This window comes from Camelus dromedarius, chromosome 6 (assembly GCF_036321535.1).
Source record: "Camelus dromedarius isolate mCamDro1 chromosome 6, mCamDro1.pat, whole genome shotgun sequence".
Taxonomy (NCBI): domain Eukaryota; kingdom Metazoa; phylum Chordata; class Mammalia; order Artiodactyla; family Camelidae; genus Camelus; species Camelus dromedarius.
In genome coordinates, this window is record NC_087441.1 from 90,953,807 (window position 1) to 90,981,054 (window position 27,248).

General features: G+C 37.9%; 2 long non-coding RNA genes across 2 annotated transcripts in view; one reads left to right on the forward strand and one right to left on the reverse strand.

The window, feature by feature from the left end:
• LOC135321558 (uncharacterized) overlaps positions 1–27,248 on the reverse strand; it is a 941,446-nt gene that overhangs the window by 456,912 nt on the left and 457,286 nt on the right. The window lies entirely within an intron of this gene.
• The window catches only part of LOC135321559 (uncharacterized), a 59,252-nt gene continuing 34,015 nt past the window's right edge, over positions 2,012–27,248 (forward strand). Inside the window, exon 1 of the long non-coding RNA XR_010381419.1 lies at positions 2,012–2,391. This is a non-coding gene — a long non-coding RNA (uncharacterized LOC135321559). The remainder of the gene's footprint in view (positions 2,392–27,248) is intronic.

Consider the following 27,248-nt stretch of genomic DNA (forward strand, 5'->3'; position numbering starts at 1 on the left):
TGTTGACAGCACAAGCCCCTGCCTCACCTCATCTCTGCATCCCAGGTGGGGTCACCAGAATGGGAGTTCAGGAAGCAGAGGACATGGCCGAAGCCTTGTGGGAACCCCTGGGTTTTTCTCTGTGCTGAGGGCACTAGCAGCACACCGATTGTGGGACTCAGTACCAGCAGGACCTAGCATTGATGGGTAAAGGAGAGAGGCATTTCTACAAGCCCATCCTCACTAACCCCAGGCTCTGGAGGGCAGCTCCAGTCTGCTCAACCTCAGGGGGCATCTTCCACCATCCTGATCACCCTCTGGTATTACTCCCCGCTCAGATACACTTTTCCCTGTGGCAGCTACACTCAGATTATGCGTTTGTTTCTCTCCCATGTGGTTAAGTGGACTTCAGACACATGATAGTGATGGAGTGGCTAAGCCTCTGGGCAGATTGCTGGGTGACTCGCGGAAATTGCTGAACATGGTGAGCTCCCTTCTGCCAACCAATGGGCCAGGCCCCACCACTGTTCTGTCTGTTCTACCTCACTTAATCTGCACAGACACTCTGTGCAGGACATCCTGTTATCCCCCATCTCTGATGACCTTGGGTGGACAAAGCTTGGGTTTGAGAAAGTTGCCCAGGTCACATTGTTGACAAGTGGGGAGCTGGGGATTTGCACCCTGGTCCCAGGAATCTGGATCATGGAAAGGCCTGGGTGGGGCAGCTTATTGCCAAGGGAAGTCCTGCCCAAGCCTCTCCCATGAGAGCCCACCCAACAGCACATCTAGCAGAGTCAGCATTTCCTGGACCAGATGGACAGAACCTCAAAACTTCTTTGCAAACAGATTGTTTCCATGTTCTTTTGCAAACACAGAAAGGCCACAGGCCAGGGAAGGATAAGGCCAAGAGTGTTTTCACTGGGGAGAGTGAAGGACAAGTGTGAAGACACACAGCACTCCCAGCAGCCTTCTCGGCAGAGCCTGCCACTGGGTGAGCAGCTACCATGACTACCTATCATAACACTGTGAGGTTCATGCCTGTACAACCCTGCCTGTGAGAAGAGCAAAGTGAAGCTCAGAGAGGTGTGGGGACACTCCAAAGACAAACAGATAAGGTGGGATCATCACCACCATGCTGTGCTGGGACAGGCAGTCACCTGTCACACTGCTCATGCATGGCCTGCTGGGAGTAATGAAGGCCTGATAGGAGCACAGGAACACTGTGGTGAAGGTGATGTTTCTACCTGGGACAGCTGGTACCGGGGGCTCTAGCTGATTCTTCATTGTGCCTGCTTTGAGTGTCAGAATGTTGCAGCCTCATGTAGGGGAAGGGCTGTCTCCTTTCCACACCGGTGCACAAGGAAGAGCATGCACACACTGGCATCACCATAGACCACCGGCAGGATCAGGATCTGGAGCTCAGAGCAGAAACTGCCAACACCAGGAACTGGTGCAAGAGGAGGACCTGAGTGCCCCCTGAAACATTTCTAATTTTAAAAACATAATTAGGGGGAAGTGATAAACAGTTGATCCCTTCAAAATATTCTGTTTTCCAAGGAACAACAGCACCTCAGCATTTTAAGAGGATTAACTCAGTCGTCAATAACCATCACTATAGGTATGAGAAAACAGTGTTAGGAGTTACAAAAGGGTCTCAAAATCATGCAGGTCAGAACTGAGAACCGTCCAAAGCATGTGCTGCATGATAGCCTCTCTAAGCTACCTGAGGCTTGGTCTGCTCCTGACACAGGGCAGATGGTTCTGAGAAAATCAGACTCCTCAGGGGACCCCAGGGAGTTGACAGAGTTGAGTTTGTGTTCCTGATCACCTTCTAAGTCTGGAATTTTGAGATTCTTCTGCACCTGTCCTTCCTCCAGAACAGAATCTGATTCAGGCGGGATTCCAAAGACTGAGGCATGCGCCAGGCAAGAGAGCAGGCATGGCTGGATGAGCGCATCGCCAGTGCCATCAACAAAGAGGCCAGGGCACTGAGATTTCCAGGGATTTAGCATCCTGGCTGGGAGGGGTCATGTGTTCTACAGTGAGTTCTGAGTATACTGCACCGCCCTCGAGGACCTGCAGGGGGCGCGCGAAGCCAGCGTGTCTTAGGTGGCGGTGCGCATACGCAGTCCGCGTCAGCAGCCAGCATCTTCCCTGGGGGCGGAGCTTGTTTTCCTCAGGACTGAGCGGGCGGCGCCATGGAGGCTCCAGGACAGCGCTGCCTGCGTGTCCGCGGGAGGAGGACGCTCCCCGCCCGCTATCTGAAGTTACGCCAGTTTCCCACTGCCTGCGCCCGCTCCCTGCCGGGGTGTGTGTGGACCTGACCGAGCTGGGGCCCCGGCCGGCTGGGCAGGAGGGGACGGGTGCGCTGGCGGGCCCGCTTCGACTATTCTCCTCGCCCGCAGGGAGCCGGTGAGTGTCCGCGCCCCTGGTCCTCACCGCAAGGGTCCACCTCCCCCGTGTGATCAGGGGTGTGTACACCGCGGGTCAGGAGCGGGGATGCAGGTGTGAGTGTCCCCGCTCCCCCGTGTGATCGGGGGTGTGTACACCGCGGGTCAGGAGCGGGGACGCAGGTGTAATGGGAAAGGGGCTGAGAAAGTACTGAAAGAGTTAAAGAGAAGTGTGTAAATCACATTATGTTAATTTTTATATTTTAAGTGTGTCAAAGTCAGAGTTTATCGTGCTTTTATTTTCTTGTCTTTAAAGGCATGCAATCATTTATTTTATACTTAAAATATGCTTCTCAGCTTATCTCGTTTTCAAGTCAAAATACTGCCATGGTTGACATTTTCTCATAATATAGTGACAATCTTCAACATGTGTGAATATAAACTCATCGAAAAAATCTTGCACCATTCCATGGTGAGTAGTCTTGTTAAAAATAATATCCGGGCCATTACTAAATTATTACAAAAATATAAATTTTTTGAATCACTTTTAGAAGTTCCACACACAGTGGTATTTTTAAAAAACCAACCACTGCATAGTGCTTAAGACCATTTAAGATGAAATATATTCAAACCTAAAACTTTAGAATACTCAAAAGGCAGGATAATGGCTGTTTTTTCATTGCAAATACATTTTTTCTTCGTAAGTGCAAAATACGAAGGTATTCAGCTAAATTTTGTATATCTTTATTCAAAAGGTGAAATTAGAATATAATCTCATTTTTTAAGGCTATACTTCCCATAAAAATTGGTATTTTTATCTGTAGGATCTTAATTGTCCATTCATTTGTTTTTTCTTTTGGTTTATTTTCTTTAACAGAGAGTGCATTTTTGTGTCTTGTTAAGAGTTTTTAATTCTCCTAACTTATTCAAAGAGACTTTCTCACACTGATAGTAAATAAGGGGAGAGGCCTTATAGTAACTGTGCATCTTTTCATGTAGTCAGGATTTTTTTTTTTTTTTGGATGACTTTTTTTTACAACTTCCACTTGGTTCACAATATTCCCATTATGACAACTCAATAAAAAATTGTAATCTATTTACACCAAGATACTTATGTCAGCACAGTGCTTTTGCTGATATGATTTTACATTAGATTATAATATTTTATTTGATTTACATATATACTAATACATATTTTACATATGTACACACATATATGAATATCTCCTAAATGCCATTAATTTGCATGGGGTGGTAGCTGGTAACATGTGATCTTTCTGACCATTGGTTATTCTTATGTGTGTCTAACGTACTTCTTAGAACAGATACTAGAACATCACACCTCTCATTATACAGTATTTTAAAGGTTATATTTTATTTTACTTATTTTTAAACATTTTTTATTGAGTAATAGTCATTTTACAATGTTATGACAAATTCCAGTGTAGAGCACAATTTTTCATTTATACATGAACGTACATACATTCGTCACTTTTTTTTTTTTTGCTGTGTTACCACAAGACATTGCATATATTTAAGATTCCACACATGAGTGATCTCATATGGTATTCCTCTTTCTCTTTCTGTTCTGCTCCACCTAGAATAACATTCTCCAGGAGCATCCATGTCTCTGCAAATGGCGTTATGTTGTCAGTTTTTGTGGCTGAATAGTATCCCATCATATAAATATCCCACATCTTTATCCAGTCATCTGTTGATGGACATTTTAGGTCATTTCCATGTCTTAGCTGTTGTAAATAGTGTAGAGAAATCAGCTGAAAACCTTATGGGGGTTCCCTTGTAACTCACTCTGTTTTTGTCTTGCTTCCTTTAGGATCATTTCTTTATCCTTGACTCTGGCTATCTTGATTAGGATGTGCCTTGGTGTGGGTCTGTTTGGGTTCTTCCTGTTTGGGACCCTCTGAGCCTCCTGTGCTTGGATATGATTCCTTCTTTAGGTTTGGGAAGTTTTCAGTCATGAGTCCTTCCCATACCTTTTCAATCCCCTTTGTTCTTTTTCCCCTTCTGGAACTCCTATTATGCATAGATTGGCACACTTTATATTACCCCATAGGTCCTGTATATTGTTTTCATTGTTTTTTATTTGTTTTTCTCTCAGCTGTTCTGATTGGGTGCTTCCTGTTGTCCTGTCTTCTAGATCACATACTTGTTCTTCTGTATTTTCTAGTCTGCTTTGCACAGCCTTTAGGTCAGCTCTCATCTCAGACAATGAGTTTACTAATTCTACTTGGTTCTTCTCTATAGTTTCTATTTCATTTTTGACATATTTTATATCCCTAAACACTATTTTTTTTTAGTTCCTTCAGTACTTTGATCACTCTTTTTTTGAAACCTTGATCTAGTAGGCCATCATTGTCTATTTCCTTGATCATGCTTTCAGGGGATTTCTCATGATCTTTTAATTGGGAGTGGTTTCTCTGCTTCTTCACATTGCTCATATCTCTCTGGCACCGTGGCTTAAGGAGTATCAGTTACCTACTTAACCTGGAGATGGTGTGCCCTTAATGATTTAATCGACAAGTCTTTGTATCTTCACCCTGCTTCGCGAACTCAGCTTGCTGTTTCATAGGCCTTCTGTTGGCGCCCTCATCTGTGCTGCTCTCAGTGGCTATTGGCTAGCAGATTGTGTCCCCTCCTAACACAAGGCCAGGAGCTGAGCTCTTACCCGGTGGGCGGGCAGGTCACTCCCCCTCCTGATGCCACAGTCAGATGCTGTGATCAGGGGGAGGCAGGTGGGCAGATCACACCCAGTCCCAGCACCGTGGTCAGGTGCTGTGTTCCTGCCAGGAAGGTGGGTGGCTGCCCACCTGCCCTCTCCTCGTGCTGGTCACTCTGCTGCTCTGTGCAGCTGCCTGCTCTGCCTTGGGTAGGCGGTCTGTAGGTGGGCTCGGGGAAGACTGCGGAACAGCCCCACCTATGCTCTGTGCCAAATCTTAGCTCCTTGTTTCTCTTGGCAGCACAAGTTCTCTGAGGTGTCAGGGTAGAAAGATCCTCTCTGCCTCGGGCTATAAACAAGTCTCAGTCCTGCCTAGGAGGTTGTGGAGCCCCCACGTGCAGATTCAGGCCTCAGCCCCACCCCCGCCCAGGCACTATGCACAGGAGGAGATGGTAGCTGTGGCTGAGCCCTGCCTCTCTTCTTGCGAGATGTGCCAGTAATGGCACAGGTCTGAGGAGACAAAGGCTACAGCACCCCTCCCCCCAGGGCACATGACTGTTTACAGTTTTGTTTACCTTCTGAGTTAAAATTTACCTGACAATGAAATGTATAAATTAGGCTTTTGAGGTTCATCCTTGTATCAGTAGTTGATTCTTTTTTATTGTTGAGTAGTATTCCATTGTTTGAATATACTATCATTTGTTTTATCCATTCTCCTACTGATAAATACTTGGGCTTTGGATATCTTTTTTTGCAAGCAAACTTTTTTTAAAAAAATGCAAATATAATATACATGCTTAAATGTGAACACATCTTAAGTATACAGCTCAATGATTTTTCACAAAGTAAACACATCTATGTAACCTTCATCCAGTCAAGAAACAGGACATTGCTGTTCCAATTTGGGTTTCTTCCCAGTTACTAAGGCACCCCTTTGATGGATTCACCATCCTAAATTCAGCCACCATGGATTGGTTTTTTTGCTTTTGAAATTTTTGGTCCCGTACTTTCCACTCAACATTATGTAAGATTCATCCACTAGTGTTTTCTGTAAACTAGTATATTTTTTATTGCTTTAAAGTATACAACTTGTATGCATGTGCCACCACTTATGGTTATGTATTTATTGTTGACAAGTGTTTGGGTCATTTTCTATTTGGGGGTATAACAAATAGTGATTATGGGAATTTTCTGGATGTCCTTTGGTGCTCAGATGTAGAAGTTTCTGAAGGGTACACATATGGGTTACCCTTGGTAATAGGGTGTGGGTGTGTGTGTATGTGTATGTGTGTACATATACACACACACACACACACATATAACTTTCATTCAAAAAGCCTATTTCCAAAGTATTTGTAAGAATTTATATTCCCACTGGCCATGTGTAAGAGTCCCCATTGCTTGTTGCCCTCACCAATGCTTCATATCACTTAACAACTAACTATTCTAGTGGATGTCTAATGGTGTTCCAAGTGTGGTTTTAGTACGTATTTCCATTATTACTAAAGAGGTCAGCCCCTTTTCATAGCTTATGTGGATTTTTTTGTGTGTGTGTGAAGCACCTTTTCAATTATTTTGCATATTTTAATATTGAGGTTCTGCCTTTTTCTCCACTGGTTTTTGTTCTTTATATGCCCTAGATACAAGTCTTTTGTTGGATATAGGTATAGCAAATATATTTTCCCACCGTGTGGCTTAGCTTTTCACTTTCTTAATGGTATCTCTTGATAAAAATAATTCTTAATTTTACTGAAGTCCAACTTAAAACTCTTCTTTTATGTTTCATGCTTTGTCCGGTTTAAGAACACTTTGCCACTTCAAAGTCATTAAAATATCTCCTACAGTATTTTCTAGATGCTTTATTTTGGTGGGGGATTAGGTTATTTATTTTAATGGAGGTACTGGGAGTTGAACCCAAGACCTTATGCATGTTAAGCACACATTCCACCTGAGCTTTACCCTCCCCCAGATGCTTTGCTTTATGTTTCAAATATATTAGATTTATAATCTATCTAAAGTTACTGTTCATGTATGGTACAGGGTTTAATTCAATGCTGTTCCATTTGTCTATATGTCTAACTTTAGGTAGTTATCACATAGACTTAATATTGTTTTATAAGTCCTTTAACATTGTTCTTTAATATCATCTTGGCTATTGTTGGCCCTTCACGCTTCTCTATGTATTTAGAATCAGCTTGTCAAGTTCTACAAAAAAACAGTTATAACAATTAACTGTTGGGGATTTTGATGTGCACATATAAATCTTTGAATCAATTGAAGGGGAACTGACATCTTTAAAATGCTGAGCCCTCCAATCCATAAATTTGGATTACCTCCCCTATATTTATTTTTATCACTGCTGTAACAAATTATCACAAATTTTGCAGCTTAAAGCAACACAAACTTATTATTTTATGGTTCTGTAGGTCAAGTCAGGAACAGGTATCATTTGGCTAAAAATCAAGATGTCAGCAGGGCTGTATGCCCTGTAGGTCAAAGGAAGAATATATTTCCTTGTCTTTTCCAGCTTCTAGAGTTCACCCACATTTCTTTACCCATGGCCCTTCCTCTATCTTCAAAGCTAACAGCTTTACAGCTTTCTAATCCTTCTTCCAAAGTCTTATCTTTCTGACCACAGCTGGGAAAGATTTTCAATTTTTAAGGACTCCTGTTGTTAGACTAGGCCCATGTAGATAATCCAGGCTAATCTCCCTGTCTCAGAGTCCTTAACCTGATACATCTGCAAAATCCCCTTTGCCATGTAAAATAACATATTCACAGATTTCAGGATTAGAGCATGGATATAGGTAGGGGTCAGTGTGGTGCACTATTCTGTTTATCAAACTGTTTAACATTTGACGCTTTCTGACAAACGTACAAGATAGAAGATCCTGATCATGTTTAGAATGCTTCCTCTGCAAAATATTGGGCACTGAGTTTATTTGAAAGGACTGAAAATAATATTACCACAGGAATGGTTTCCTAATTCTACTGACATTTACTTACTTTATACTTAAATACCCAAAATGGTCAGCCAGGAGTGGGATCTTGGCAAATAAAATAAAAGTATAATTCAAGCTTTTATCACTGAATTTACTAGCTAATTCTATTTTAGAAACAGACAGAAAATAAAACAATTTAGAGTAAGTCTGATTACTTATATATTTAGTGAAAATTAAGTTTTAAAAGCATGTCTGAATATGGGATAAAGTAAGCATCATAAAATATAATGTTAATATTTAGTACCTGCAAATCTCAAACTCCCAATTTATAAACAAGTTCATACTGTATAGCACAGGGAACTATATCCAATACTGTTTTGTAGTAACTTATGGTGAAAAAGAGTATGAAAATTAATATATGTATGTTCATGTATGACTGAAGCATTGTGCTGTACACCAGAAATTGACACATTGTAAACTGACTACATATATATATATTTGAAAGGGCTGAAAGGACTATATATACCAAGAAAAAAAATTAGATTGATAACCAACAAAAAAATCTGTCAGTAATATAATGCTAGAAACACAGACACAAAAGAAAATCTCAGGCATACATCTGTTTATAGAGTCCTAGAAAAAATAGTGCCTATGCAAGTCCCTGATAACATGAGAAAATAGGAAAGGCAATATAAAAGTTCAAAATGCTTTGCTATGTAAGAGCTGCAAGGTGACTCAGACACAAACTTAAGTGGTCAAAATGTTTATATAATTAATGATAACTTAAAGTAATTGAGGACATCATTTTAAATGAGATAAAAATAGCTGCTCAATTTTCATATTACTAAGCAAGTCATTTCTGTTTATAGTAGGTTTATATTATTTTTATATGTATTTATATTTTATAAAGACATCAACTTAGATCCTGGCTGATAACTGACAGTGGAGCAACTGATTGATTTAAATGGGTATCATAGACTTATCAGATTTCATATGCTTTAAATATACATTAATTATTAGCTGTCAGAAAGAGTTCAATTTTCATTTATTCTAACATAGCTGTGTCACAGGCAGGTTACTCTGTATTTACAATGGAGGATCATGATAGATATAAAGATATCAAGCCTTATTGATCTTCATAGGGGTGCTTTTATAAGAAAAGGAGAATAAAATAAGAAAAATCTAAAATACTACTTTTTTTATAGTGTTCTAACAGTTTTATCTTGTTTTTATTTTTTTACTGAGTTATAGTCTGTTTACAATGTTGTGTCAATTTCTGGTGTACAGCACAATTTTTCAGTACTTTACGAATATACGTGTATCTGTTTTCATATTTTTTCCCCATGAGCTACTACAAAATTTTGAATATATTTCCCTGTGCTATACAGTATAAACTTGTTTATCTATTCTATATATACCTGTCAGTATTTACAAATCTTGAACTTCCAGTCTGTCCCTACTCACACCCTGTAAAATACTATTAAATCAACATATATTTATGAAGAACTATGAAAAATGGGAAACTATAAGTTGTTTCTTTAAATTGGAGCAAAGAGAACTACTTTAACTGGAAAATAGTTAAAATCTGGCAAGTTTTATGATTTCATGTTCACCCCTGACAGCTTTTTTTCCTCCTTTCTCCTTCAATCTTTTTTGGACCTTCTAAAGAATTAAATTAAAAAAAAGAAAAAAAAAGAAAGAAAGAAAGAATAAAAGAAAATTAAGAAACAGATTTGCATCTAAAATAACCTCCTAACTGGAAAGATTGTATACTTTGTGAAAAATTTACAGCTGCCGACTTATGATCTTTGTCTCTGTCCACACTGCCTTACTTGTTAGGAAGGGTCTTAAAAAAAAAAAAAAGTAAAGAAAAATAGCAAATTATAATGGCTTTTACATTTTAAATTATTTTCTATGTGTCTACAATCTGCTCTATCATGAGTTATTAAGATAAACATTATCAGCTATACTCTACTTTCCTATCATGCACATTGTGACTCTGAGAAGCATGCACGCTCTAACTTACCATCTGCAGGTGGTGTACAGGTTAATGCAGTTCTTTTGACAGTATATGGTTTTGTAGTCTAGTTGTCTAACTACTACATAATGGAAAAGATGTAGAACTACTGGTACCACTGCCCTCGGTCTCTGTCATTTACCTTAAACATACCTGGAAAAGTAGATTCAAAAACTCATTGGCAAGAACATTTTTCACACTCCAGATATGATATTCCTCTAGAGTTAAGATGGCCATTCTGAAAGAGAAACAATATTTAAGAATATCTTAAATCTTCATCTTCTTATATTATTTGAATAAAATCTGTTTTATTAAACTTGCAATGGTCATTTGTCTGAAAGAAAAATAATGATTTAACGTAGATGCTATGTGTTCATCTGAAAGTAGGCCAGCAAGAATAAGTTCAAAAGTAACCAAACTCTGAAGTAGTCAGTCACAACGTGGGCAATTTATCACCAAAAATCTTCATCCTCCAGTAAGACCTGGGAAATAACTCACAGTATCTTCTGGTTCAAGGTGAAGTTTACTAACAGAACCCACTAAAGGTTCTGGTTAGAGAAAAAGGACTATTTACTAATTTTGAAAGCATCTTTCCAAACTCTCTGTATTATTCCCTTTGACCATAACAATTTTCTAAGATCTTCTTTAAAACATCTGGGAATATTATTAGACTTCTTAAGAGATTTAAAAAAACTAAATATATAAAATAAATGAGTATCTATATTAACATTTCCTCAAAATAAAATTTAACATTACTTTCACAAGTTGAATAAAGCAGTATTTTTTTTTTTTTGGTGTCAAAGTGTACCAAAAATTACATTTATATACAGTAGACAATATTTCTTGGCAGGCAAAAATATAACCAAATGCTTCTTACTTCATGTTTTGAACAATCACCTTAACAATCCTAGATGAATAATAATGTCCTTAGCTTTTATTACTTAATTATATTTTTATCTAATGATTTATTATTTAATGATATTTAATATTTATTATTAATGATATTCATGTATTCATTCAATATATAATATCATGTATTATAAGAAAAGATTTTAAAGCACTATGATGGTAATTATTGGCTTTCATGATGCAGCTTCCATAAAAGTATATTAATACCAATGTAATGGTACAAAATAATGGGTAATATTGTCACAGTCTATTCACCAGTGAATATGGGTAATAGGTTTGGTTGAAAGGTCCAAATTCTATTCTAAATTTTTACCATTTCATTATTATGGTTACACGGAGATGGAGCAGCTAAATGATCTTTTTTTTTAATGTTCAAAAGTACAGCCATAAGAAGAAACACGGTCTTACATAAAAATAGACAGCGATGATAACCTCCATACTTATCAAACACCCAGAAAAAAGGCAATGGAAATTGTATCTCTACATAAGGTATTTCCTAACAGAAACTTTCCTATGTTTCTGTTTTCATATATACCAAATAGAAATGGCTACCTTAGTTTTGGGCAGAAAAGTAAATGAAGACGGTTATCTGAGTTGCCAAACAAAGATCAAGCCCTGAAAAATTCATTTCTATTATTTATTTCTGTTGAGTGTCAGTTAATAAGACTATGATGATTTCTTCTGGATTTGTGATTGAAAAAAAAAGTTACTTATTTTTCTAAGCCTGTATAAGACCACTATGGTCTACATCCTACCATCTGCTACTTGGTACATGTCAACATTTGAATAGAAAGGGTCAAATTAACTCATATGTGTCTCACATATATGGATTATCTTCAGTTTCACAGGGATACATAGACATTAAGGCAAACCTATTATAATATCTTTAATAAATGTTGTGAAACTAAAAAAAATTCAAGGCTTTATTCTTTGTAAAGTACATGCTTGTTTCTGCTATTATACACTTATTCTGGCTGCTATTAAAAAACTTAGAATAGACCCTCACCAATAGTATTGAAAAAAAAAATTTTAAAACTATATACACCACCCAGATTGAGATTAAAAAATAATTTCCATCATCCCAGATATCCTATGGTCCTTCCCAGTTAAATGACACATCTCCAAAATCACTATTGTAACAATTATTAACATGAGTTGTCTCTGTTCTAGAACTTCAAATAAATTGAATTGTACAATGTGTTCTTTTATTCTGTGGCTTCTTTTGCTCAATATAAGCGTTGTCTTACCATAATGTATTAAAATGGGAGAAGTAAAGATTATAAACTACAGATGTCAAGGGCTGTCTCTACTTAATTTTTATAAAATGCCTAGCTTATAAAATATAATGTTTTTATGTAAATAACACTTAATGGAGTTGTTTAAAGGTGGAATGGGCTTTCCTTAGGGACAACTTGGAGGTATTGTAACCACAGGTCCAAATAAGCATTTAGCAGGGATGATGTAGAAGAGATTCAAGTATGTATACGTAAGGTATGTATAGCAATTCAGAATATAATGTATTTTTAGAAAAGAATTAGTCTCTGCTAGACTCACCTTTGTGGTGTCGTGCATTCTATGTGTCTTCTACAATGTTGGATACATCCACATGTAATTCCTTTAAAACCAGAAACCCAAATCAGTAGTTAGGATAGAGAAGGTATCATTTTTATTAGCCAGTAGCTGAAGTATAAAGTATTTTCGGTCAACTTTTTTTTTCTTTTTTTAATTACAGAAATAGATTGCTTGTTTGCCTTAAAAATTTATGACAATTTTCCAGTGGTTTCATTTTTTTAATATAATACATTCAGCTTATTAAATTTTCTAAGGCAAATTCTCTTCCCAATTTTGCATCTTTGGCTATGAATATTTTGAGTAGCATAATATAGAATCTAGAAGTAGTAAGAAATCTTTTTCTCAACCTGTTTTAAAAAATTCTTCACTCTATGTTCCTGTTGGAAGTTTACATTCAAGAAGATGTATACAATCAGACTTTACCAGGGTATCATCGGTGCAGTTGTCCTTCCAGACCTCTAAATGTGCAACCACGTGTCTCTCAGTTCAACCCTAGAGAGAACTCCATCACCGTCAACATCAAATACCTTGAAGCAAACTAAAGAAAAGAAACTCTTATGGAGGGAAATTACTTTCATATTCTGAAGTATAATACATTTTATTACAAGCTGCCCTAGTAAAATTACTTAGTTCCTCAAACAATTACATTCTGGATTAAGTTCTTATTTGGAGGAGATTGTGTCATTAAAGTCCTTTAAACTTGTAGGAATTCCTGTACACTTCACAAGTCTCTCTCCTTATATCATTAGCCAGCTTAGAGAACTCTATCCTTCACCTAAATCTAAAGTTAAATTTCTTGCAAACTGAAAAAGAAGGGCCAAGTTACTATACAATATCTCACAGATTTTGAGAAGGTAATTCAAGCTTTTAAATTAATTTCTAATATTTAAAACTGATCACTTCAGAGTTGATTCTTACAATGTTGAAAATATTCCATCTACATTAAGAATCAACAAAAAGCTGGTACAGTCAGCCCCCTGTATCCATTGGTTCTGCATTCACAGGTATAAACAATAGGTCAAAAATTATATAAATATATATATATAAATTTTCCCAGAAAGTTCTCAAAAGCAAAACTTGAATTTGCTATTCACTGACAACTATTTACATATCATTTACATTGTATTTACAAATAATTACATTGTATTAGGTATTACAAGTAACCTAGAGATGATTGAAAGTATACAGGAGGATGTGCATAGGTTATATGCAAACACTATGCCATTTTACATAAGGACTTGAGCATCCATGGATTTGGTATCTGAGGGGGTCTCAGAACCAATCCTCAGCAGATAATGAGAGATGACTGTATAAAGATTTTGCCTCTCCAGTGTAATTAATGTGCACCCAATATTTTTGCCTAAGAACAATCTCAAATCTTCAATGAAGTTTATATACAACAAGCTAAAAATCCGAAATATCAGCACTTTGCTAATTAACATCAATATCAGCAAAATTGCTAGTTAGTCTAGTTGGTTAACTTCCACTAGTCCACTGGCAAAAAATAAATTAAAAAAAAATTTAAGACAATAATTAACCTCAATTGAGAAACAAAGACTTCAGCCTCTTTAATACCAGAACTTTAATGTGAACAAATAATCTATCACAAAGCCAGGTTAGAGTAATGGTATACTATCAGGGAAGATAAAAGAAATCTAAATTTTTAAGATTAAATAATTATCTACTTCACACACCCGTGTGTGTAATAATTATGTATTAATTATGCTATTAAATTAACTGAGTACATCACAGTACAACATTACTAAAGAATATTGAACTAATAAGTATCATACCCAAAATACGCAGTATTTGTGAAGCTGTATTTTAGAAATATGCAGAGATAATGACCCTAGTGAATATATAAGAATTAGGTTCCAATTAAATGTAAACTGCTGCATTTTCCTAACCAAATATGGTTAAGATTTATTAATGTAATATGCTTACAAATTACGCTATAATATTTTAGCTAGGTTTAAAAGATAAATTTAGTATTTAATAAAATTGTTTTATCATAAATTTAATTTTGCTAATATCAATATACACAGTGCTAGAAAATAAGTTGGAATTCAAGTTAAGCAAGACAAATTTTCTATATAGACTACCAGAATATATTTTCTATATGCTTAACATTTTCAAACACATCATGAATGATGTAGTTCATTTATCATGAATTGTACATTCATCTGGAAAATCAACCATTATTAATAACAAAGATCTTAAATTACTCCACAGTAAAAAAGAATAGATGATTGAACCTTTACACTGACCTCAGTAAAACCTCAGCAAGAGATTGCTATTTGCCAAAGGGATGAAAATTCAAGCCTTAATCAGATGATTTTTTACATGAATGGATGCTAATTTTTTTCTCTGTATAGCTTCCAAATTTTGTGATGTTTAACACACTTACATTTCTGTCTTTCAGCCAGAGGTCCTCTGCAACAAGCTGATAACCCACAGGATATCTCCTTAAAATCTATGTGGCTGTCATGATTTTCACCAAAAGCATTAAATAAACCTGTAAAATAGGAACACAGAATAAATCACAGCCAACAAACTTCCTGTTAATAATGACATGCTTATGAAACGTGGCATGACTCGCATAAACTGACTTAGTTTTTAAAAGTTATCAGTAGTTTCCACTGTCTTAGGAAGTTTTTTTTTTTCCCCCTGGAATAATTATAACCAAAATTTAACTTCCTAGAAGAAAATACTATCATTTAGTGTTTGGTTTTGTCTGCCTACCTGTCTCTATCTTATATTAATTCCAAAAGTCAAAAGTGATTGTAGAATGTAAAAAATTAAAATATATTTTAAAAATTTAACTGGAAAAAAGTCGGAGACCACAATTATCCTAATTTGGAAAGACTAAGATGAAAAAAGAAAAAAGAAGAAGAAAAGTTGAACTCTATCAAAGATATACTGTGTTGTTATTAACAAGCTTCATACAACTCCTTCATGAAGCAAAGAAAACTAACACACTATATTATAAGAGAAAGAAATTCTGTACTGCAGTCTTCATTGTACCACTTAATCTGTATAAATAAATATATTAAATTTCAGAAATAAAGGGCAATTTATAATCTAATCTTGTGGTTTTTAAACTTTTCATAAAAAATAAATGGAATCATTTTGTTTTCAAATGAAATGATTTCTCAATCTCTAATTCTAAAAAGGTAAAAACATAACTGCACTGCTGAAGTGGAAGCCCTGTCTGTTCTAGCTCCCCTAACAAATATTACTAAAACACACTAGAAACCTGAAGAATACAGACTGTCTATTTCAAGAATCTAATTCTGTGCCCTCAAAGAGCAGAAAATTGAAGCTAAGAAGTAGTTAAATGACTTGCTAAAAGTAAGAAATTTTTTTAAAAAGGTCTGAATCACAAGCAGAACCCAAGCTTTCAGATTTCAAATACAGTTTTTGTGACTATCAGCCACAACTACTCCTTGTAAACCTCATTTAATATATATATATATATAGTAGTGAAAAGTTTAGAGCTAAGTGGGGACCTTAGAGATGGTCTAGTCCAGTGGTTTCTTAATTTTTTAAGGGTGGGGGAAGGATACAGCAGTGGAACCTTCTTCTATATAAAAGAAATACAATAGACACTACTCAGCTGAGGAAGAGGTGAGGTCACGTGTGGAAGCTAGAGCTTTGCCTATTCAGTGTCCACCACCCTGACCTTGCACCAGATGCTGAGGCACCGCACTGGAGCACAGTTTCATAATGATTGTCTTGGTCAAACTGATTTTATATATGAGAATATTCAGGTGCAGAAAGGTAAACCGACTTACACAAGGCTCCAAAGGTGGAACAAGGCTCACGTGTTTACCAAAGAACATTTGTAGAAAATAGAAGGATTCCCACCTTCACTCAGAGATGGACAAATTGGTGGTGAAGCCAATGGGCCAAATGTCTCTAAGTCAAATCATCCAGTTCGGGATTGAGCCCTCAGCAACCAACAGCATTTCTCCAGATGAATGATGTCTGATTCCTCCACTGACAATCAAATCAAAAAAGATTATAAAATCTCACTCTTCTCTTCTGGACAATTAATTAGTTCATCCTGATAATGTAACTTCTAAAGATACATTTTAATTTCCCAGTTAAACTGTTAAAAAACTACCTAAAACAAAAACTCTGAAAGACAAATATATTGTATCTAATACAAGTGGCATGCAAATTAAATTCAAATTAACATAAAAGAGGCTTTAAAATTGGAAAAAAAATTTGCAATTTCCCATTAAGCAGGCTGTTTAATTCCAACATGTAAAATAATAAACTAAGATATTTATTTTTTGCTTCCCACACTTTTATCTGTATTCACTTTGGTGATTTTAATCTCTATCTTGGATTTGAAAATTCTTGATCATAGTCTCTCCTGGCTACACAGGTAACACGCTAATAGCAGAATCTCTGTTTGAATTATCCTGTCATTATGGTAACCACTTACACATTTAATACTTATTAAATAAATGTACAAAGGGGATAGACCTAAGCTTCTCCTTCTTGGTCCTAAAATTTTTACTACCCCTCCTATAAAGGCAGGAGCCTCCTCTGTAAGACAGAGTGTAAATGTATCTCCTGAGAAGGATTCCCCAACAAGGGCTGTCTTTACAGCGTGTTTTTAGATAAGATGTTTTTATGGGACATTTCAATAAAAGGATCAAGGACCTAAGCTTCCCAGTATGGTGGGAGTTGTGATGGGCATGGGAGGATGCTAACTTTGGAGGATGAGATGTTAAAGACACTAACAGTGAAAAGGACAGGGCAAGATGAAGGGCGATTGGGAAACAGGACCACAGAGATGTGACATCTACTTCCCACTGTCATCTAAGTGATACCTACTTGAAAGAAACATTTCTACAGTTAAATTCTATAATGGGGGGTTATTTAAATGAAGCACACATATTCTCAATGAGTAGATCACATAATTTTTAGAGATTTAGAGTGCATTAACATTTTCAGAGTACTTTTTACATCAATAACAAGTATTTATAAATTCCTGTGTGCTAAATAAGTATGTGGAATTATTTCCATTTTGCTTTTAGACTTACTAGAGCTTAACCTATTCACTGCACTGATACAGAGTAATTTTTCTAATGAATAAAAATGATAATGTACAAACTTGTTAAAGATTCTTTAATTTCTCCATCACCAGATTTATGAACATTTAGGCCTATGTGTCAGGCCCCATTTCTTGCCAGCTTTTTCACCAACACCTTACATTTAGGTTATATTGCATTACCCAGAGGTCGGGAAATGTTCTTTCACACATCCATGTCTTTATTAGGTCCTGTGTCCTCTGAGGAGAAACCTTCTCCCCACTTTCACATCCTTCCATTTTACAGCCTAACCACTAATCCTTCTGTAAACACCTTCTAATGCTTTCCAACCTCACCAGCTACCCCAGGGTTTTAACTTCTCTCTTCCACAACTGTCCTCCACTGTGTATAGTATCCAATATTCAAGTGAAGTATGAGTCCTCATTTACAGGTCTGTGGCCTCTCTAGATTATAAAGTATTTGGATTCAGAAACCTTGTGCTTTTATCACTGTAGCTGCTAGAATTCATTTCATAGGACCTGATACATAGTAACCACACAATAAATACTTGCTGAATGAATGAATGAATGAATGAATGAATGAATGAATAGCCAAGGCAATCTTCACAGCCAAGGCTTCCCCATCCCAGCTCAGTATTCTTTCTGTTATATCAAAGAGACTCTGCCCCATGAAACAATAGACCCTGCACATTTTAACAAATGTATACAATTATTAGGAACTATTATTAGAACAGAGACTAGCACTACTGTTCTCATAGTTATGTCACATAAGTAGTGTATTAAAGCTCATTCTGATTTGTTATTTATACAAATCAGCTATGTCTGTCACCAGTTTAAATATTAGTAATTTAGAAAACAAAAGTTATTGATTTATCCACTCATCAAAAAACATTATGACAGATCTACTTACATACCTCTTTTGTCAGTTTATATACCAACTGGAAAAGAAGGGGTGTACAGTCAACTCTGAGAGTATAATTGCCTGCAAAATAAATAAGAGAGTATTTTAATACCTCCAAATGGACTTCAAACCTGTATTTAATTCTAACTTTATTTTCTAATTATAAACAAGTTATAACAGATTTCAAATTGAAGGCATCATTCCTGGAGAATTAAAAATAGGGTGGACCTTACAGATTATCATATTCAGTGAAGTATGTCAGACAGAGAAAGGCAAATATCAAATTATATCACTTATATGTGGAATGTAAACAAACAAAAAAATGATACAAATGAACTTATTTACAAACCAGAAATACATTCACGACATAGAAAAGAAACTATGGTTACCCAAGGGGAAAGGGGGAAGGGAAGAGAGATGTTAGGAGTTCAGGACTAACAGATATACACTATTATATATGAAACAGATAAACAACAAGGACCTACTGTATAGCACAGGGAATTATATTCAGTATCTTATTATAACCTATAATGGAAAAGAATCTAAAAATGTATATGTATATGTATATGTATATGTATATGTATATGTATATAACTGTGTAACTTTGCTGTACACCTGAAACTAATATTATAAATCAAATGTACTTCAGTAAAAACAAATAAATAAGATTTTAGAATAGATAGATAGGTAGGTAGATAAATAGACAGACAGACAAACAGTCTGGCTAAAACTAAAACACAAGGTGGAAATAACTCTTCAGGAGCCAGAGAGGCTGCAGCACACACTCGGGATAGGAGACTGCAGAGGCGGACTCTGCTGCTAAGGCCGCAGCTCCTGCAGTAACAGTAAGGGCCATTGCTCATTACGGCAGCAGTACCTAAGGGTCTTTGGCAAAGGAAGTGGTAAGGCCATAAGGTTCATGTTTTTATTCATTCATTCAATTCAATATCAAGACTTTAGACTAGAGCATGTCAGTAACTAACATGTGTCCTGTGACACTTACCTAGAAATAACCATAATATGATGAAAGCCTACAGATGCACATGCCACATGTCAGGGTCAAAAGGAAGTCTGTAGTGGGTGCTTATTTCAGAGTTGGTCCAATACATACAGGAACTATTTCTGTATGAAATATTTTACCCCAACTTTTAAAAATAGCTCCACAGGAAGAATGTTAAAAGTACTAAAGTTTTAAGTAGTAATCCAAGATAGGCAAATGGTAAATATTCTAAAGAAATTAGGATCAATAGCTTAGTTATGAATCATATTGATTCATTTGAATCATAATAATGTTCTCTCTGGTAAAATGGAGAAATGGAGGTATTATTGAGGCATCTCATAGAAAGAGGATAATCCTAGTTTATGAGTTGGAGTTGATAGACTTAAATACTGGTATACTATTTAATGACAATCTGAAATAAAATTTACCTTCTGTGTATGAGTCTGCATTGATATATGCAACCTCTCTCTCCTGGAGTGTTTTCACATTCTCCTGTAGTTGAAGCAAAGCAGTCACTTAACTCACAGCATTTACAATTGTGGAAATACAAGCAAAACAAACAAATTAATTCAGTAAAAGAGTGGTTTGCAGATACCATTATAAATCAAACGCCTATGCCTTTGACCATAATTTTAAGAAAATGCTATTAACTGCTTCATAATATTAATGCAATTAAAACAAGAAAAATATTAGTGATGCTGTAGCCACTTTTCATAGCAACAGCACGGAGACCCAGAGGAAAACTGCCCCTGATCCCCTGCACCATAATATGAAGGGGGAAGTCTCGGAGATGCTCAGCCACACCCTGGATCTACTGGAAGAGAACTGCTCAAAGTAAGGCCTGGAAATCTGTACTTTTAAAAGGTGTCCCTGGTAATCCTTACAGACATTAAAGTATGAGATCCCTTGACGTTGGGGATCCAAGTAACTTTACCATATTAAAAGTGAGGAAGTTGGAAATTTGATTTATCAAGAATTTTTTGAAAGAGAAGATATTGATGAAAAAGAAAAAGAAAGGAGGGGAGGATAGAGAAAAAACTAGAGGGAGAGAAGAGTGGCTATTAGGACAAAGACAAGACATTTCTCTCTCACACATACATGCACACACATTCTAGAAAAATACAGCAGAAGAAGACTAATGCCATCACACACATGGGAATATGCAGAGAGAACTCTTTTCTTCTCTCTGTTTCTCTCTCTCTCTCTCTCTAGCTTGCTACCTTATAAGAGCAGTTACAGTAAAAACATTTAAAGCTGTGAGTGGTCATCCCACAAATGAGAATTCTCACCTCTGCACTTGGCCACACGGGATAGATGACAGCTGATTCTGCTGCAGAGTTTCCATTATGACAGAGCTACAGTAGAAATAAAAAAGATTCCTTAAATACATGTAAAGGTAAATGTGCTGCTGAATATGATCAAGAAGCTACTAGAAAATGGGAAACAATATTCAAATTGTCTTTTAACTCACATGAATTTAAATTAATGTAAGGCATATTATCTTGTATCTTGGATTTATTTTATCTGTATTCTAAGCTGCTTAAATTATAGAAAGACACATGTATTTCTATATACATGTATTCACAAGAAATTACATATTTCTAAAAGTAAATGACCTTAATGAATAAGATCTGATTCATGTAAATAAGTGTATTATGAAATGCATGTTCATAACACCAACATAATAATAAGACTTTGCAATATAAATGGAATCAAATGTGATACAAGTAACTGTGATTTTATTCCCATACTTATTTGATTCATATTATTATTTTAAAGTATGCAGAAATGAGTCAGAAGGAAAGCATTTTAAAAACCAGACACAATGATAAGAAAGATATGACATTCTTCAAATCAATTCTATAAAATTTGGACTCATAAATGATGAACAAAACAGAGGATAGTCACAGGAAAGTGCTTTTTGGTGCACCTGCCTTTAAAAAAAACACACAAGCCTACCATGAACATGTAAGAACTTAGAGTTACTGGACAGAGAGCCTAAGGGAAGAAGATGAAAGAAGGGGGCCTATGAAAAACACTTTAAAATAAAGCATTAAGAGCCAGTGACAAATTAAAATTAATCATAATTGAATTAAAAATAAATCCTTGAAATTTTAGAGTAATTCAATTTACAAAATCATTGTATTATACTTCCCAATCAGGCACTTTTGTAAATGGTAAAATATACCTATGGTTACAATTTAGTACGGAATCCATAAAGGAGAGACTATAATCAGAGTATAGTCATCTTAAAAGAGCATGTTGTTTTCCTAGATAGAAGAAATCCAAGGAAACTTTAAAAACTTGAAAATTAATGCCAAGGATCTATATCAGATTTTCAATAAGCTAATTCACTTGTCAGAAGCAGCTTCCTAGGTTTGACTATTTTCTGAGCTTACAGATTTTACTTACTTATCACAAAACAAATACAAATAGAAACTAAAATATATTAAAAATAATGAAAAACTTGGTTTGTACTTAGTAATTAAGAGGTTGTTCTGTTTTACCAAACTGATGTAAAAGCAAAATCAAACTCTATTTCTTAAATTTTCTTGAGTATTTATCCAAATTAAAACAATATCAGGTAATGGAACACATCTGTGATTACCCTGAGATACATGTTGACCAAGAAGATACGTTTTCTGTCTTAGTTACCTCAGCCCATTTATGGAACCCAGAAGTCCAAATTTTTCTGCATCCCAGCTGGCAAAAATGGTAGTTCTTCTCGGTCTCCAGCCTGTAATCATTGTTAACATACATGGTTAGGTACATCTGCCTAAAAACAAAGGAAAATTCACTCAAGTCTCTTTCTGTCATCACTTGCCAAGGAAACATTATTTACCTCTACTAATCAGTTTTCCAAAATTCTGGACAACTTCTTATAAATCAGCAGTTCCACTGGTTAGGTCAGTACCTCCAAATACCCAGAAGTCCTGATGATCTCCCAGAATAACACACCTGTTTGGAAAGGAAGGCATTCAAAAGAATGACAACTTAGAATGTATTATAAAGAGCAGTAATTTATGTTTTTAAATTAAACTTCCTCCTGCTTGAGTTTCCTCCATAGAAAACCATCAAGGTAGTGTCTCCTTTTAGAATTTACCTTTTTTCCCCACATTTAATTATATCACATCAACCAGGAAAAAAATATTAAGAGTTGATTAAAATTTATCTTCTCTTACTCCTGTAATCTTTGTAAAAACAAAATGTTTTAAGACATTTTAAAAAATTCACCAACTCACCAAGTTTCACAGATCCTCAGGTAGTTCTGATTACATCGTAAATGCTTGTGATTTTCTTGATGTTATGAACATGCATTTTAACCTTCCTAGAATTTCACAAAGGGAACAAATTACTTCACATAGAGCATTATGTCTAACAGGTTCCTTCCAATGTTTTATTCTAAGTCTCAGAAGTACAGAAAACTGTTTAATAGGATGATAAATTCCCATATGCCCACCATCTAAATTCAATCATTGTTAATACTGTTGAACTATTTGCAAGCGAGTTGCGCAAATCATGACAGTTCTCTCCTATGTATTTAAGAATGCACCTTACGGTGAGATTAAAAAAAAAAATCAGTATTTTATATTTTTCCTCCCTCATAGCTCTATTGTTGGTATTTATTTAAACTTCAAAATCATTATTCAACGTGAAAAAGAATCTTGTTCTTAGCAATTAAAAAAAAAAATTGTGTATTTGTCCATTTAGAGCTCAAATCAATTAAAGGATATAAGCCCCAGATGCTTTTTTTGATATTTTGACCAGGGAAAATTTCTGTTTCTGACTTTTCTCTTAAACTGTTACTGAAGCTACATACTCTGTTTTCCTTGTGTCTGTATGTGTCTGTTTATAAATCACATTTTTCATTCTGTACCTCTAGAGGGTATTAATACATGAGATAATAAAGTCTATGTTAAAGGAACTCAGTTCTAATTGAGTTAAATAAACACTTTTTAAAAAATTCTTATAAAATAAAACTGAACTTCTAATATCTTAAGAGTTTTGAAATTTTAAAACAAGCTTCTTACAGAACTTATACAATACTTGCAGAATCCAAATTCACATTGCTAAGGCAAATCATTAACCAACAAGGCTCATTTAACCATTTTAGTTTAATAAAAACAGCTATCTCCTCTCTGATTCATCAGTGTGAAGTTTCCCTTTCCCTCTACATTTCAAGCCAGTCAAACGAAAGTTCTGATCATGCCATGCTGTTCCCCAACCCTGCACAAGCTGTCCTCTGCAGCTGGCGTTTACTGCCTGTCTTGATTCTGTGGAAATCTTAGTTTGTGTAAAATTAAGCTCAATGAGCACACGGTCCGTGGTCATGCCTCCTTAACACCAGTGCTGTCCGGGGTTAGTAACAGTAACGACTATGCTGGTAAGCGCACGGGGCCATGTAGCAGTTAAGCGTTCACCACTGTGACCATCTAACCCACCCCCACAGAAGTGACCAGTGAACTTCGCTCCTTCCCCTCTTCTCTCCTACTCCTTCCCTTAAGTTAACCTAGGGTTTTGCAGGCATAGCGTTTTGACAGTTATCTGAAACACTGTTTTAAACCCTCAGTTGAAAAGGGAAGACAAAATGTGACACCTGGCCCGGAGAAGGAGAGGGGTGGGGAGTGGCCCAGAGGAAGCCGAACGGGACGCGCGGCCTCGGATCACAACACAGCCCCGTTCCTTCCCGAGTTTCGCAGCCGGGAAAGCAGAGGCCTGGGGCCCGGACCGCCTCGGGCCCTTCGGGGGAGGCCGAGGGAGGGACGGAGACCCGCGCAGGGCTGGGGAGGGGCCCGCAGGGACTCACCGTCTGTGCAGCGGCTCCTGACCCACGGTGGACGGGCGGCGGTGGCGGTTGAGGCTGCGGTGCCGGCTGAGGGGGCTGAGGCGGCGGCAGCTGCGGTGCCGGCTGAAGCGGCGGCGGCTGCGGTGCCGGCTGAGGGGGCTGAGGCGGCGGCGGTACAGGCTGAGGCGGCGGCGGCTGCGGTGCCTGCTGAAGCGGCGGCGGCTGCGGTGCCGGCTGAGGGGGCTGAGGCGGCGGCGGCGGTTGAGGCTGCGGTGCCGGCTGAGGGGGCTGAGGCGGCGGCAGCTGCGGTGCCGGCTGAAGCGGCGGCGGCTGCGGTGCCGGCTGAGGGGGCTGAGGCGGCGGCGGCTGCGGTGCCGGCTGAGGGGGCTGAGGCGGCGGCGGTACAGGCTGAGGCGGCGGCGGCTGCGGTGCCGGCTGAAGCGGCGGCGGCTGCGGTGCCGGCTGAGGGGGCTGTGGCGGCGGCGGTACAGGCTGAGGCGGCGGCGGCTGCGGTGCCGGCTGAGGGGGCTGAAGCGGCGGCGGCACCGGCTGAGGCGGCGGCTGCGGTGCCGGATGAGGAGGCTGAGGCCGCGGCGGTACCGGCTGAGGGGGCTGAAGCGGCGGCGGCTGCGGTGCCGGCTGAGGCGACGGCGGCTGCGGTGCCGGCTGAGGGGGCTGAGGCGGCGGCGGTACCGGCTGAGGGGGCTGAGGCGGCGGCGGTACCGGGTGAGGCGGCGGCGGCTGCATTGCCGGCTGAGGGGGCTGAGGCGGCGGCCGCTGGAAGGACTTGAGGGACTCGAAGGCCTTCGCCAGCTCTTCCAGGGTCGCCATGGCGGCCTCCCGCCCCGCGGGGACAGCCCACGGATTCGCCAGGCCGACTGGCGGCTCCGGTTAGCAGCGGTGGCAGTTAACGGGGCTCGAGGCCGCCAGCAGGTGCGGACCCCAAGCGCGCGGCCATCTTGGAGCCGTCCCGACAGCCCCCGCGGCCCTGCGTCCTGCCACGCTCCGCCGGTGGGGCGGGGCCGGGCCGCGGGATTGACAGCCGGAGGCAGCGGCCTCCGCCAATGGCTGCCGCGCCCGCCCCTTGGGCCCAAAGAGCCGCCACGGCTGCTGGAGTCACTTCTTCCCGGCGAGGGGCGAGGGGTACTGCACGGAGATCGGGAGGGCGGTTCGGGGGCGGGGTTGCGTGGCACGGCGAGGAGGGTGGGGAGGGCGGGGTGACTTGTGATTGAGGGTCTCTCTCGGCACGGGGCGTCCCCGGACGACGCCTAGCGGGTGGCGGGGAGGCGGGGCAGTGGGCTGGGAGCCCGAGACCCCCGCGGGGCGCTAGCCCACCCCGCGGCGCGGGCGGAGGGCCGGCTCGCCGGACAGCCTGCTGTAATATGCTGACTGTTATATATTTGGCCTTACCCTTATTAGTTGCCTCAAATCACTCCTTGTTCACCTTCATGATCATTACCATAGATATACGTCTTACAATCCTCGTACTTACTATGTTCCCTCATACTACAGGGCCATACACATGCTATTCTCACTCTCAGAAATAATCTTTTACACATCAATGCCCTACTCCCCTCAAGAGATTTGCCTATCTAATTCCAATCACTCTCAGTGCTCAGCTAATTTGTGAATTCATAAAGCCCATTACATTAACATAATTTCTTAACACCATGTCATTCTCCTTTATCACATTATTAAAGTATACGTTATAATAACATAAAAACTCTTCCATGCATGAAGGTAGATATTAAACAATTAAGTTCACAGTATTTAGTTGTAAGTACATATACTGTATATTATGAAAAATGTTAAGGAATAACATACTATAGTTAAATGCATTCATAATTTTTCATAGAAATATGGGAATATTTATTCCAAGTTGGATCATCACTATATGTGTGTGTGTATATATGTATATATCTCTCATCCTTCATTCACATTAAAAGTTCTGATAAAATATTGCCAACAATTAACTTTTATACCCCAAAATACCAATAAAGGAATAGGAAAGAAGGGAGAAAAGAAGAAAGGAAAGAAGGAAAGAGGAAGGAAGGAAAGAAGGAAATTGAGGGGTTTTAGAACTCTTGAGATTGAGACATATTAGATAAAGACTCAGATGTGTACATTTATATATGATAATTATTTTCCTGAAATTATATAAAAACACATAAAGAAAACTGAAAGCTAAATATAAAATTATTTACAACCCAAATTTGAGGTTAATTTATATCTTCAATTGATATGCATTTTTTAAAATTTAATATTACACTGTTCCATTGCTATAATATAATCAAATTCATAAACAGAAAACTATATATGATATATACATCCTCTCACCATTTATAACATCTCTGAAAGCATTTTTGAAGTAGAATATTTTATGTTTAAAGTTTTTATCATTAGAAAGGCTTAGAATGTTTTCACACTACTAGATTTAATTTACTTCATCGTATAATTTTTTTCCAATACATGAGAAATAATATCTTATATGGTTTTGATTCATTCTTTAAGCAGTTTGTTAATATTGTGTAATAAGTGAATTCATGGAATATTGTTATAGAGTTAGACATTTTTTGTTTGAAGATGTCATCTTTTGTAGTATAATAATAAGGCCATTATTGTAGGAATGTGAAGGAGTCAGACATTGCTTTTAGTAAAAACATCACTCTAAAGGGCATATTGGCAATAGCAGCATGTGGTTAAGATCATGTCAATTTTTTGTAAATCTTTAACAAATTCTGAAATCACTCTGGTTGCTTACAAATTTATAAAACACAATTACTTACAGGAAGAACAAGGCTATAGTCACTGCATGACAAAGGAATGCTGCTTAATAAATAAGTGAGGAGAAGAATTAAGTTTAATTCAAGGAAAGCAGCATTCTTAAAATATTTTGAATTGATTTGAGAAACAGGGATTTTATGATTATTTATTTAGTAGAGTTTATATAGACATTTATGTGTGTGTGTGTATCCTTCATCTCTGTATCAATTCAAATAAGGTTTTGCCA